The 13,949-nt window shown below is 34.3% G+C and overlaps 1 long non-coding RNA gene across 1 annotated transcript; it reads right to left on the bottom strand.

Annotated features, from left to right (window-relative positions):
• Positions 1-268: 268 nt before the first annotated feature.
• LOC143058583 (uncharacterized) lies at positions 269-9,614 on the bottom strand. Its single transcript, XR_012973133.1, has 2 exons — positions 8,906-9,614; positions 269-2,408 (listed from the first exon to the last, which is right to left on the bottom strand). It is a non-coding gene; the product is annotated as an uncharacterized LOC143058583 (long non-coding RNA).
• Between the last annotated feature and the right edge of the window lie 4,335 nt (positions 9,615-13,949).

The following is a 13,949-nucleotide window of genomic DNA, read 5'->3' on the forward strand; positions in this document are numbered from 1 at the left end:
GTCTTTTTTTTTATAACAAATTTGACTACCAATTATAAGGTCTAGCACGGACGGATATATAGGATAGGTGTTGTTGAATTGTGGGTCTATCTATTTCGAAGTCCACCCCACATTCCCTTTATTTAAAATATTAAAATAAAACAAGAAAATAATGTTCAGTTATTTTTTTTTTCCAAGAACAAGACAACAATATAAATAACTGAAACGATTTCAACGTTATTCAGATTGACAATGTTATAATTGAAATGCTTTTGATAAAAACGAAAACCAGTTTTATACAATGTTTTATTCTTAATCTTAAATCAATACGCTTAAAAACGAATAAATTTCCATCAAATGTTTTTTAAATTTAGAGTCAAAACTGGAATATAAAAAAGGATTAGCTACATTGTTTATCATATAAAGTCTTAATCCTATTAAATAAACAGCATGTTCTACGGTAGTCATACTTTTCTCATAAGACTCATCCGCACTATATAATATCAGTATTACAATGTAAGGCAGAAAACTAACAATAAACAAAACTGTGATTGTAAAAAGCACTATAGTGATGCGTTTTTCTCGGTCAGGAACACTCTTTTCCGGTTTAGATAATAATGGATTCGCCCCGGCCGGGCGACCAGTTACGTTTTTAAACGCTTTTTTTAATCCTTTCATGTCGCGGGTTTGTAATTTTTTCTGTCCTTTCCAGTTAGGACTTGTTTTTGGTATATGGTTTGGTGATGTGTTCCCAGACGATGTTGGTGCATCCGAGTTTTGTTTTATATTTATAATAGGTAACTCAAGTTTTCTTGCTTTTTTGTTTAACTTATTGTGTTTCATTTCATCTTTTGTAGCAGCCGTACCATTTTCGTTACTTTGCTTAATCGAACGGAAAGAGTCCCGTGCCCTTCGGATCTGGTCGGCAGTTTCCTCTTCTATGACGTCGAGTTTTATCGGTTCCTTCATTTGATATTTTGTGCGCATGTTTTTTGACATTTTGTGAGCATGGTCCCACAAATATTTCCCAACTATGCTATAGATCACAACAAGAGCGATCATACACCCAATGACCGTCATCAATGTTTCACCATAGAAAATATATCCAACATACACTTCAATATGATCGCCCCATGTGCATTCTGTTCCAACAGAATCATATCCCGGTATCTGCGTAGTCTTTATTCCGTATACGTACAACGCCGGAAGTGATGCACCGGAAGCACATATGATGATTCCTATCATTGCATAAATTGATTGTTTCTCTGTTAACTGACTTCCGAATGGTCGACAGATTCGTCGATATCTTTCGGATGATATTACCACCAGCATTAATCCTGTTGCAATAGCTAGTGTAAAATTTATAAACCGGAAAACCTTACAAGCAACGTTTGCTTGGAACAGATAAGGATATAATTCATCGTATATTTCAAACGGCATAGAAATTGTACAACTGACGATATCAATGGCCGCTAACGTTAACACAAAATTCCTGTAAGTTGAACGATTAAACTTCCGGTAGTAAATATAAAGCACGTGTAAATTTCCAATTGTTCCCATAAGTATCAAAATGGAAATAAAAACAATAACAGGCAAACGTTTGAATACTTCCTGTGAATTTAGTTCCGAGAGTGAAAGCGTTTCTGTTAAATTGCTGTCCACACTTTTCAATGATGAATTCAAATATAAAATCGAATAATTCATTTTCTTCATTATTTCATAAAGTCAACATCACACTGGAACTGTCACGAGAACTGTTACGAGCATTGTCCCGAGAAATTTCACTTATATTTGTTTTTGTTTAATCACACGCCAATGTCATTAGTAGCAATTGTTTATACTTTCAATTGGTGAACAGATTGCATTGTCTGAATCACTCAGATATTATATTTCCGGTAGTCTATAATCAGATGCAAAATACATTTGACGAACCAATCGCGATTGAACGTACACTTCGAATTGTTTACGTGATGTTCAATGACTTTAATATCTGGCAAAAACAACAACAATTACTTTAGCTGATTTACACATTTGAAGGGAACGTGTTTAGGTACTAATGTCTTTGTCCTTTGTACATCTATAGTTATTTTTGGAACCCTTTAACACAAACAAACAACAAAACATTACATAGAGAATATCGTCAGACGTTTTTGATGTATGCGAAATGATGAAAACAGTTGTAAGAATATTTAAACACATTCCAAAGTAGAAAATAAAGAGGTTGTGATTGCAGCTGCTATATATTCATTTTGTGTACGTCGAATTTACGTAAGTTGCTGGTTAATGAATGGCAATTTTGTACTTTAAGAGTTCAAACTAACTAAAATCTTCCTGATTACTAATGTTTGAAAACTGTGTCCGGGTATGTTGTACACAATTTATGTCCTTTTGTAGTATCTCATACTTCCGGTGCACGATGTGTGCCTAATCTGCAAAACAAAAACATTTACTTTAATCCGAGTTTGACGATTTTAGTTTTCTTAACCCCGTTGTCACATAATTGTATATCGTGCATTCAATTCTATATAAAATGAAAAGGTAATTTATTTAAGAATATTGAAAACTAAAGACGGAATAACAAACCAATTTTTATAAATGATAAAATCCTTGTTTTTTTTTTGTTGCTTTTTTTTTGTACATGACTTAATTTGAATAATGACGGGACGAACTCAGACGTAAAGGTGAAACATTTGTTTTTATATTGTATAATCCCCCGAGTTGATTAAAATAATTTAGTCAAACATTAACCCATCAATTGTCGCCTTGTGAGTTTTAATAAATGATATTGAAATATTATGTGAAGCATAAACTATTTCCATTCTCAATCTTATTATCGCCATTATCGAGCGGTTTAGTTTTCAGTTGTTGATCAATTCTTTTTTTAATTTTGTTGAAATGTATAAAATAAAACTGAGAATGGAAATTGGGAATGTGTCAAAGATCAGGGGCGACGCGGATCCAGCCATTTAAAAAAGGGGGGATCCCAAACCAGAGTAAAAGGGGGGTTCCAACTATATGCTCCCATTCAAATGCATTGATCGACCAAAAAAAGGGGGTTCCAACCCCCGGACCCCCCCCCTTGGATCCGCCAATGAAAATACAACAACCAAACCACAGAGCAGAAAACAACCGAAAGCTACCAATGAGTCACCAACACCGCGAGAAAATCCGCACACGGAGGCGGGCTTCAGCTGGCTGTGATTTATCATTTATCTATGAAGATGATAATTATGTTTGTAGGTATTCATATGTCAGTTCGTCAGTAGCATTCATTTAGTGACACTTATGTGATGTGCTTATAGTACCAAGAAGGGTTGTGCTTTTGCCTATTCAAACATGTTTTGGCGTTGTCAGTTTATTTTCAATATATGAGTTTGACTATTCTTCTGGTATCTTTCGTCCCTCTTTTCTAGCAATGGTGATATGTCGACACATACTTTTGCTAGTCCTTTATTTATTTCTAATGACGTTATGGTCCCTGTTGAATGTAACTGTGGTCATTATATTTCAATATAAGTTAAATATGGTAGGAGCAGTCATGTATAGAATGTAGTTATGCTCGGAATATTTCGGTTATAAGTATGATAATGACCTATAAAGCATTCCTGTTATGATTTTTTTAGCTTTCAGGTTGTAGGTTAGATTCATTCGGTCCTGTCGTAAGACTAATGTGAGTCTATGCTCTGAACACTCATTATGTAAGTAATAAACTTGAGAATGGGAATGGGGAATGTGCCAAAGAGACAACAAACGGATCAAGAGCAGATAACAGCCGAAGGTCATCAATGGGTCTTCAACGTAGCGAGAAAATCCTGCATCTGGATGTCTTTTTTTATGCTCCATTCGATTCTGTTGAACGGCACGTTTACAATCTATATGTTATTCTTATTAAATAAAATGCAAATCATCTATGTGCCTAGTGTTCCTGTTGTATATAATATCTATTTGATTGCAATGAACATTGCTGTTGTATGTTAGGGACGACATCAAAAGTTCAATGAAGAATAAAAAAAAAAATGACCCCCACAACCCCCTCTTAACTTGATTTTGGAAAAATTGATTGACCAATAGGGATATATGTAAAATCGATTTTAGATTAACAAAACTTGCAGCAATGTTGACCCCCACCCCCAAACTATTCTATTTAAGTTTTTTATCCTACATCGATCTTTTGATGTCGTCCCTTATATTTTTTTTTGAAGATTTAGTATCATAGCCAGTGAGACAATTATCCACCAAAGTTCAAATAATGCAATTATAGGCACTTGTTCTGCTTTCAACAATCAGAAAAACCCCATACCGTATAGTCGGCCATAAAAGGCCGCGACAGGAAAAAAATGAAACAGTTCAATTGAGAAAACCAACAGCCCAAGTTATAGTAAGGGAGCAACCATTTGATTTTTAGGGGGGGGGGGCTAGAAGGAAAAATGTTGTCCTGCTTTTTTTTACACAAATTGTCATCCTGCCTTCTTTTTTTACCAATTTGCTCATCTTGCCTTTTCTTTTACTCAAAACTCCTGTCCTGCCTATAATTTTCAAATTTCATCCCAGCTCCCACCCCCCCCCCCCCCCACCCCACCCCATAAAAATCAAATGGTAGTTCCTTAAAACAACAAACGAAAAAACAATTATGACAGACATAGAGCAAAGACAATCACTGAATGAGCCGAACACCAGTCTCCTGACTTGGGACAGGCACATTACATTAAAATAAATGTACTCTGGTTGTTCCTTTTTTTCATGTTAGTATGTTATAAGTATCCCTATTGTTCTGAGCATAATTACCTTCAACAGTGACACTTGCAGCATTATTTTTGTACGATATTAGCATTACTCGTATAGGTATTGTTCATTCAACGTCGCCCGGGCCATTTGAATCGGTTTTCTACATGTTCATGACTTTCGAACAGCGGATACTACTGTTGCCATTATTTATTCATGTAGTGGTTTTATGTCATTAAGGTGGTACCTAACACTTAAACTAAAATTAATTTGGCTCGTTTAATTTTCATAAAATTTTGACAAAGTGTTTACTTTGACCCTTTAACAAAAATACAAAAATTTTGAACCAACCATTATATCAGAAAAATTACACTGGTTATATAGCAGTTTGACAAACACCAATTTTGATAATTGAGAAGCTTAATATTCCTTTTACAACACAACGTATTTAAAACGTTCAGCTGACTTTATAGAGTTATCTCCCTGTAGTGTTAGGTACCACCTTAATAGATAAGCAAATAGAACTGGTATTGGTATGGTTTATTTAATAAAAGATTGTTTCTTTGTGACTTTGAGATGAAGAACATCAATAAAAACGTTGCCCTTTTGACTCAATTTGTACATGTTCATGTAGTTATATTGTGTCATGAATAGATAAAATTATCTATTTGTTTCCGCTTTATTTGACAAACTAACCACTTGCGAGAGTGTCATTGAACCCCATATGCCGGATATGATACTCAACATGTATAAGTACCAAGCCATGTCCTATTTGTGTTTTCATTAGATGTATTTCTATTTGTATCTATCTAACATGTTTAACCCCGACACATACTGTATGTATGTTCCTGTCCCAAGTCAGGAGCCTGTCGTTTCGGTCATTTTTTGTACACTAATTAGGCCGTTAGTTTTCTCGTTTAAATTTTGTGACATTTTTTATTTCGGGGCCTTTTTGTGGTATGGACCTTGCTCATTGTTGAAGACCGTACGGTGACATATAGCTTATATTTCTTTTGTCATTTTGTCTCTTATTGAGAGTTTTGGCAATCATACCACTTCTTTTTATATGATTGTATATATTGTACGAATAATATCTAAAATACGCAACATGTAATTTATATCCTAAGAAAGTTGATTAAGTTTTATGAATTGGACAAATTGGATCTTATCTTGTCATATTTGGGAATTTATAAAATAAATGAATTTTATGTATTTGTTAAATGTCCAGTGGCTAGTATTACATACATATTCAAACAATTACCATTTACCGAATAAAAGCAATAATATTTTCTTGGTTTTAATTTTTGAGTGCATATTTTGTATTATACTTGTTTGTGGTAATGTGCGTTACTTATAAGTTTTAAATGTATAAACAATTTTAGTAAGTTTATATACTATGCTGGTTTTTCCCTCGGCGTCCTACGTACGACGCCCTACTGTCGTTTAGAATGTAGCATACACAGATAATGATCTTTACAAGAAAAGTGCGACAAAGTGTGTCATCGATGTAAATTTTATATTCGATTGTGGTGAAGTATTTCAATGGTATAAATCTAAAGTTAATTATGAAATTATGATATGCTTTTCATCGGTGAAAATCATTAATTAGATTGTGTACTACACATACACTGTATAGGCTAGTATGGGATTCTTATTTGACTCGAAGACAATAGATACAACTGAAGCGAAGAACTTCTGAGGAGATTGACCAATGGTAGCATGCTGGGGAACACGATTCGAAAAAGGGGGGGGGAAAGAAAAAAAGGGGGGGGGGGTCACGATTACAATCAGAAAAAAATTCCAAAACATAAATTCAAGTTCATAAGGTGTATCTGGACCAGACTTCCGCTGGTTTTTAAGTTTTGTGAAAGACAGTCGGTCGGGTTGTTGTCTCTTTGACATATTCCCCATTTCCATTCTCAATTTTAGTCTTTTACAAAACCGTATTATTTTCTTTGGGTAGTCAGAAAGAGATAAGGTACTCGTCTCGGTATAGATCAACATTTGGATACAGACCATTGTTATTTGTTTGTTCACAACAATATACTGATAATCCTCAATCATTAGTGTAAAGAGAGTGCCACGCTCTTTGCACGTTAAGAACCCTTGCAACAACTCTTTGAGGGCCCGTAGGTGGCTTGTTGCAAGGCAAAATTTCTGTCCCTATCCAATATACCATCATTTTCCTGTGGCAGTCCAAATTTCCCAGACCATCATCCCTGATGGCCTCTTTTATGACAATACCTACCTATAGTATTTATTGTGAACTTGTTCTCGTCCTGAATATGCATGAAATATTTGCCATTGGACGTTAAGCAACCAACAATCAATCCTAAATCATTACAAGTAAAAGTATCAACTGATATTGAGTTTAATTATTTTTGTACTAATTTGAAATGAATTTCCAGTAACTGGACTTTAAAAGAATTAAAAAAAACGCAATTGGGACATTTACTATCAGGCTTACTATTTGAAAGATCGATCAGCTGGTTACTTTGATTGTTTTTAAAAGTATAATTTTCTATGGAAAAGGGGAGTGATATTTTTATCTGCTACATACAATCCCAAATGGTATTGGCTTTCAAAATATTGTTTTTTTTATTGACCCCATTTAAGGGGCATAAGCTGCCACGTTCATGTAAATCGACTTGACTGTAATTCTAAAAAAAGAATTCATAGCATACTAAAACGTAAATCCAAATTATAAAAAGTCTAAAATAAACAATTAGAAATGCATTGACTCGGGTAATATTTATTAGCATCTCGTGTGTATTTTAGTACAGATTTCATCTGAATAACCATTTAGATGACCTCCGAAGACTGCCGACGTTCATGTTAACCAAACATCAGCGATATTTCGGAGCTATATTGATTAGCTAAACTGATTGCTTATAGCGAACTATGATTTCAAAATTCCGCTTTTATTTATACTGAAACAAAAATATTCGAATTTTATTTTCTTGTTTAGATCGTAGCTAATGCTCCTTCAACTTTATAATCTAATTCTTGACAGTTTTTCTTGTACAGTGTAACCTGTCTAATTCGACACCTGAGTATTCCAACATGCTGCTTTAACCGACACATTTCAATGGTCCAAATTATGCCTATCCTTGCAGAAAAAAACATGAGTATTCAGACACCCTGCTTAATCCGACATTTTTTCAGTAACCCCAGTGTGTCGGATTACACAGGTTACACTGTATTGGTTTTTAATTGTTATTCTATGCTCCATAATATTTTTATGTGTATGATATTCCACATGTTCCAAACGTTTGGCAATAAGCGTTAAAGTTATTCACGCAACACGCGCTGTGCTTTACTATCGTTTAATAACGTTGTAGATGTATATCAAGTATGTTATTTTAGTTTACTGTCTTAAGATTCGATCTCAATGCATCCTTGTAGCTGTTCTTTAATTTGTTTCATTTTCCAGTTTAGACACATATGTTTATTAAACTGTTAATGATTTGTTTATAGTTGAGGAGGGTGACATGGGGGTGCCTATTTTCAAAATCCAGCTTTTTTGGAATTTTTTTCCTTCGTCCCATTTTTTATCATTTTTTTATCAGATCCATTTTTTGTATACCCTATATCCAAAGTCCTACCTAGAGCTGAGCAGAGTGAAATAGACAGTTGGAAGACCGATAATATACGTTTAGCTGCTGCAGCGAGTATTTCATGGAAGTCATGCATTATTATTTCTTTTGTGTTTGAAACTAAGGGAGCAAACATTTAACTAAAAAAAAAGGGGGGTATGTTTTTTTTTGTCTGTCAGAAATTGTTTTTTGCACAATATTTTTTTCCTCAAATTGGGGATCAGATTTTTTGCAGGAAAAAAACATACCCCCCTTAATTGAAGTTAAATGGTGGTTCCCTTTATATCACATTAGTTACCATGGTTACTGCAAAAATAATAGTTAGAGCTGACTCAGATGGTCAATTTTAATTGAAGCTGACAGTAAGGTTATTTTTTCTATAACCTATATATCTTGTTATCGACAACAACCATTTTTAAATAAATAACAAAAAATAACAATGAATTAATGACTATTAATAAGTAGATATGTAAATATTCTTTTTCATACTTGAAGAAGCATAAACTTTCAATGAAGTGGTTTTTGGTGAAGGTAATTTTTTGAAATGTATAAATAATGCAGCTCTTAAGAACTAACTGATAGATAAAAATACCTACATTTGTACGTACCTGCATGTATATCTATATCTATCTGACATTACACTCCCTCTTTCATGTTGTTTATTTCACACGTACATCCCACACATATCTTTCTAAATATCTCCTCGTGCGAAATCTACACCACTTAGACTTAAATTTAACACGATCTCAATAATTAGCAGCTAAAATGTGAAAATATTGATTTTTATCTCTGATTTTTCTTTGATGAAGATAGATTTAAGTTCAGTTAACATCGCATAATTATATTTTCATCGCATATTTCACTGCTCTCTATAAAAACACGATGAAAGAATTTTCAGCGCCTAACACATATCGCCGCGTTGAATAAATCTGAACACCCATTAAACCATCATAATAGACAAACTAATGTTATTCCATCAATATTTGAAGTTTTAATCAAATTTCCATTTGTCGAATCAATTAATAATGGTTCTCGTTGTCTGCTGTTAAAGGCTCGCGCTCTAAAATGATAAATTGTATGCAGAACTTTGATCTGTAAACAAACTTTTGTAGTGGGTCGATAGCTTTGTTTACATTGTTTGGCATCTTATGCAAATAACTTGAAAATTTTGGAAGAGCTACTATTGTCTGCTCATCTTTAATATCGTCTGCTAAGCTTCAATATCGTCTGCTCGTATTTAACCGGAGGTAGGCGACGGGATGTTCTTAATATACGCGATGCAATCGACCCTTATTCGCCCCCCTTTTGACACTATTCTGACAATAATTTGGATAACAAATTTTCTGAATCATATAGAAACGAAAATATGCCATTATTAATATCAATTCCATATTCCAATAATGAAAAATGAATTCAAAGGAAAACCCGGTATTCATTAAGTAATCTCTTCAGCTACATCTGCAATTATGAATCTATTGAAGTAAGTATACATGAGATAATTTTATAGAACATAGTCAACTCGGTCTCCCACCTGCTAATGAGAAGTGAAGCAATAGGCCCAAGTCCACAATTAATGAGGCCCCTCATGGGGGGGTCCTAGTAATCACATAATCACCATTTTTTTGCCAATATAATCACATAATCATTAAATATTTGCTTATCTTTAGTAATCAAATAATCATAAACTAAAAATACAGTCCTAGGTAATCAAATAATCATGAAATATTTGGCTTAATAATCAAATAATCATTAAAAAAACGGCCAAGTAATCACATAATCAAAAACCCCATGAGGGCCCTCATTAATGACCCCGCTTTTCGTTGTATATAGTTCCTTTTAATTAGAGTGTATTTTTCCTTAATTTTTTTTCTTTCCCTTCCTCACTCATTTCTTAGATTATTTTTTTTTTGGAAATGAAAGAAGAGAGGTGAAATAAATTTTTGGATGATGTATTTTAACTGATTTTGATTTGGAATGAGTGATTAGGCCAAGTGCAAAAAGGTAATATTTACAGTTTTCGGAACATCTCTTGACTTGTCGATAGGGGTATGGATGTGTATTGGCTAAATTTGTAGGATGTGTGACTGCAATCTTTCTGAATTTTGGATATATTTTTGGACTAGTACTATACATTACACACACAAAAAATTTGACAAAAAGATTCGGTGCAATTTTTTTAATGAGACAAAAAGTTATAAAGAACTGATAGAGGTATTAATTGTGGTCTGTGGCCAATAAATGCTGCTAATGTCAGGCAGAGTGTGTGGTTATCAGGTTTGCTTGACAGACAAGAACTAAAAATAGTTAGGAAACAACTTTAAAAAAAATACCAATGAATTCGCGTTTTTATGTTAGACTTGTAGAATATTTTTTGATGTCTGGATGAATGGCTAGCTGTTTAACGTCCAGTGGCAATTGCAAACTAAATGCATATTCGGGACGAGAACAATCATGATATGGAAATTCACTCTGCTTTAATTGTATTCGAACGACAGGCTGATCGAACCTGAGGATCGAACGTGCTATTTTACAAGTTATCAGTCCGCAGGAAGGCATGTCATCTAATAAAACACATTTCCAAGCACATCAGCCTTTTAACCTTACTTCAAAATACACGTGCTTAGCGACGAATTAGCAATACCAATTTCCAAGTAGTAGTATTTGGTTTAACCAAGAACTATATATCGCACTCGAGATGAATACGCTACCACGACACCACCGTTAATTTTTTTAAAGTCGATGATTAAATCCAGATGTAACTTTTAGATCCAATCATTTTTATGGACATTGATTTGTACCCTGCAGGTTCGACTAAAACTACGCCCAAATTAAAGTTAAAACTCTAAGGAAAGTTGACGTAGAACAGTACGGTCGTACTACAGAAACTGGTTAATGTCAGGGTGGAGTTTTATTTTTAAGCCGTAATAACGACTTATAGCTAAGTTGTTATAACGAATTAACATATTTATCTTGTTAAAACAGGCAGAGTGTAACGAGTTAGATTAGCTATGACGTTATAACAAATTAGCTAAGTCGTTATAACGACTTAAAATAAAACTCCACCCTGACACTAATCGGTTTCCGTTATGGCTGTTTGGTTTTGGTTTTGGTGTATCGTTCTGTCTAATATTTTTATATCTAACCTCACTTGCGTCCTGTTTTCGTGATCTAGATACCAGGAAAGTAGTTTCATATATAATTATATTCCCGATGATGACAGTTTGACTAAGTGCATGTGATTTGCATGGTGGGGGAAGTTTTCAACATATCTCACTGCCTTTGATGTTTATGCGATTTCTTCGATTTTTATTTTCTCCTTTGATTTGTCTTTTTAAGTCGATTTACGAAATTTAACCCATTTTTGCTTTAATTTATGTGCGGGTTTTCAAACTTTTTTTCGTAGACGTAAATTCTAATAAAAGCATTATTAGAAACACAGGGGCGGGTCCAGCCATTTTTAAAAGGGAGTTCCCAACCCAGGAGAAAAAAAGGGAGGGAAGTTTCAACTATATGTCCCCATTTAAATGCATTGATCGTACAAAACAAGAAGGGTTCCAACCCCCGGACCCCCCCCCCCCCCTTTTCCCCCGGACCCGCCACTGAAACACGTGGTAAGCTGGTACGATTTAAATGGTACACTTTGAATGTAAATTTCGAGTTTATAAAATTAGGTCAGATGTTTCCAAAACTAGGCTGCAGCTCCCAAATGCAAAGTTGATATTGATTAGACGGGTGCAATATGTAAAACGAGAAGTGTCTACCCTTCCGGAGCACCGGGTGTTTGGTTGGATTCAAGGTCATCAAATTTTCTCATTCAATGTAGTTTTCGTATTTGCCATTGCGAAGTTCGACATGGATAATGGCACTTCCAAAATGTTGCTCTTTTCCACGTTCACTTTTTTGTAAATATAAGACTCCCCTCTTGACCCTCGAATGACATACCTTTACATTTTCACTGCTTGCAGCACATTATATAATTACGCTTCATGTCAGACATATTGAAAAGTAATTAAAGGCATCTGCTCGCTATTAATGTAAATATTACAAACAGCCGATTCTACAAAGAATAAAAGATGGATTTTACCTTTTGGCGTTATAAAGCGTGAAATTTTGCAATTTCTTTTAACCTGGCACGCGGATGACCCCCTTGAAAAAAGCACGGGCGTAATAAATAGGAGACATTCAGGTAATTATCTCTAAATTGGGCGATTCTCATATTTTTACAATATAAAAGTATATGTACATTTTTAGTTCACCTGGCCCAAAGGGCCAAGTGAGCTTTTTCCATCACTTGGCGTCCGTCGTCCGTCGTCGGTAACTTTTACACAAATCTTCTCCTCTGAAACTAATGGGCCAAATTCAACCAAACTTGGCCATAATCATCACTAGGGTATCTAGTTTAAAAAATGTGTCCGTTGACCCGGCCAACCAACCAAGATGGCCGCCATGGCTAAACATAGAACATAGGGGTAAAATGTAGATTTTGGCTTATAACTCTGAAACCAAAGCATTTAGAGCAAATATGTTAATCAGGTCAAGATCTATCTGCCCTGAAATTTTCAGATGAATCGGACAACCGGTAAATGGGTTGCTGCCCCTGAATTGGTAATTTAAGAGAATTTTGCCGTTTTTGGTTATTATCTTGAATATTATTATAGATAGAGATAAATTGTAAACAGCAATAATGTTCAGCAAAGTAAGATCTACAAATAAGTCAACATGACCAAAATGGTCAGTTGACCCCTAAAGGAGTTATTGCCCTTTATAATATTTTTTATCAATTTTTAATTTTTTGTTATCTTTTACAAAAATCTTCTCTGAAAGTACTTGGTCAAATTCAACCAAACTTAGCCGAAACCATTATTAGGGTATCTAGTTTAAAAAATGTGTGCGGACGGTGACCCAGCCAACCAATCCAGATGGCTGTCATGGATAAAAATAGAACACAGGGATAAAATGTAGATTTTGGATTATAACTTTGGAACCAAAGCATTTCGAGCAAATCTGACAAGGGGTTAAATTGTTGATCAAGTCAATATCTCTCTGACCTGAAACTTTCAGATGAATTGGACAACTGGTTGTTGGGTTGCTGCCCCCAATTGGTAATTTTTAAAGAAATTTTGCCGTTTTTGGTTATTATCTTGAATACTACTATAGATAGAGATAAACTGTAAACAGCAATAATGTTCAGCAAAGTAAGATCTAAAAATAAGTCAGCATGACCAAAATGGTCAGTTGACCCCTTAAGGAGTTATTGCCTTTTATAGTCAATTTTTAACAATTTTCATTAATTTGGTAAATATTTGAAAATTTTTACAAAATATTTTCCTCTGTATCTAAAGTTTATTTCAGATAGAGAAAATTGTAAGTAGCAAGAATGTTCAGTAAAGTAAGATCTACAAACACATCACCATCACCAAAACAAAATTTTGTCATGAATCAATCTGTGTCCTTTGTTTAATATGCACATAGACCAAGGTGAGCGACACAGGCTCTTTAGAGCCTCTAGTTATTTTCATACTGAAAAGGGTTTTATGCCCCATCTACGTCCTTTAAATTATCGATTTTTGATTGGTCTCGACGAGAGGGTAACATTTAAAAAAAATTGTCACCTGCTCAGCCATGTGATAGAGTAAATTAGCACCCTCGCAT

This window comes from Mytilus galloprovincialis, chromosome 14, assembly GCF_965363235.1.
Source record: "Mytilus galloprovincialis chromosome 14, xbMytGall1.hap1.1, whole genome shotgun sequence".
Lineage (NCBI taxonomy): Eukaryota > Metazoa > Mollusca > Bivalvia > Mytilida > Mytilidae > Mytilus > Mytilus galloprovincialis.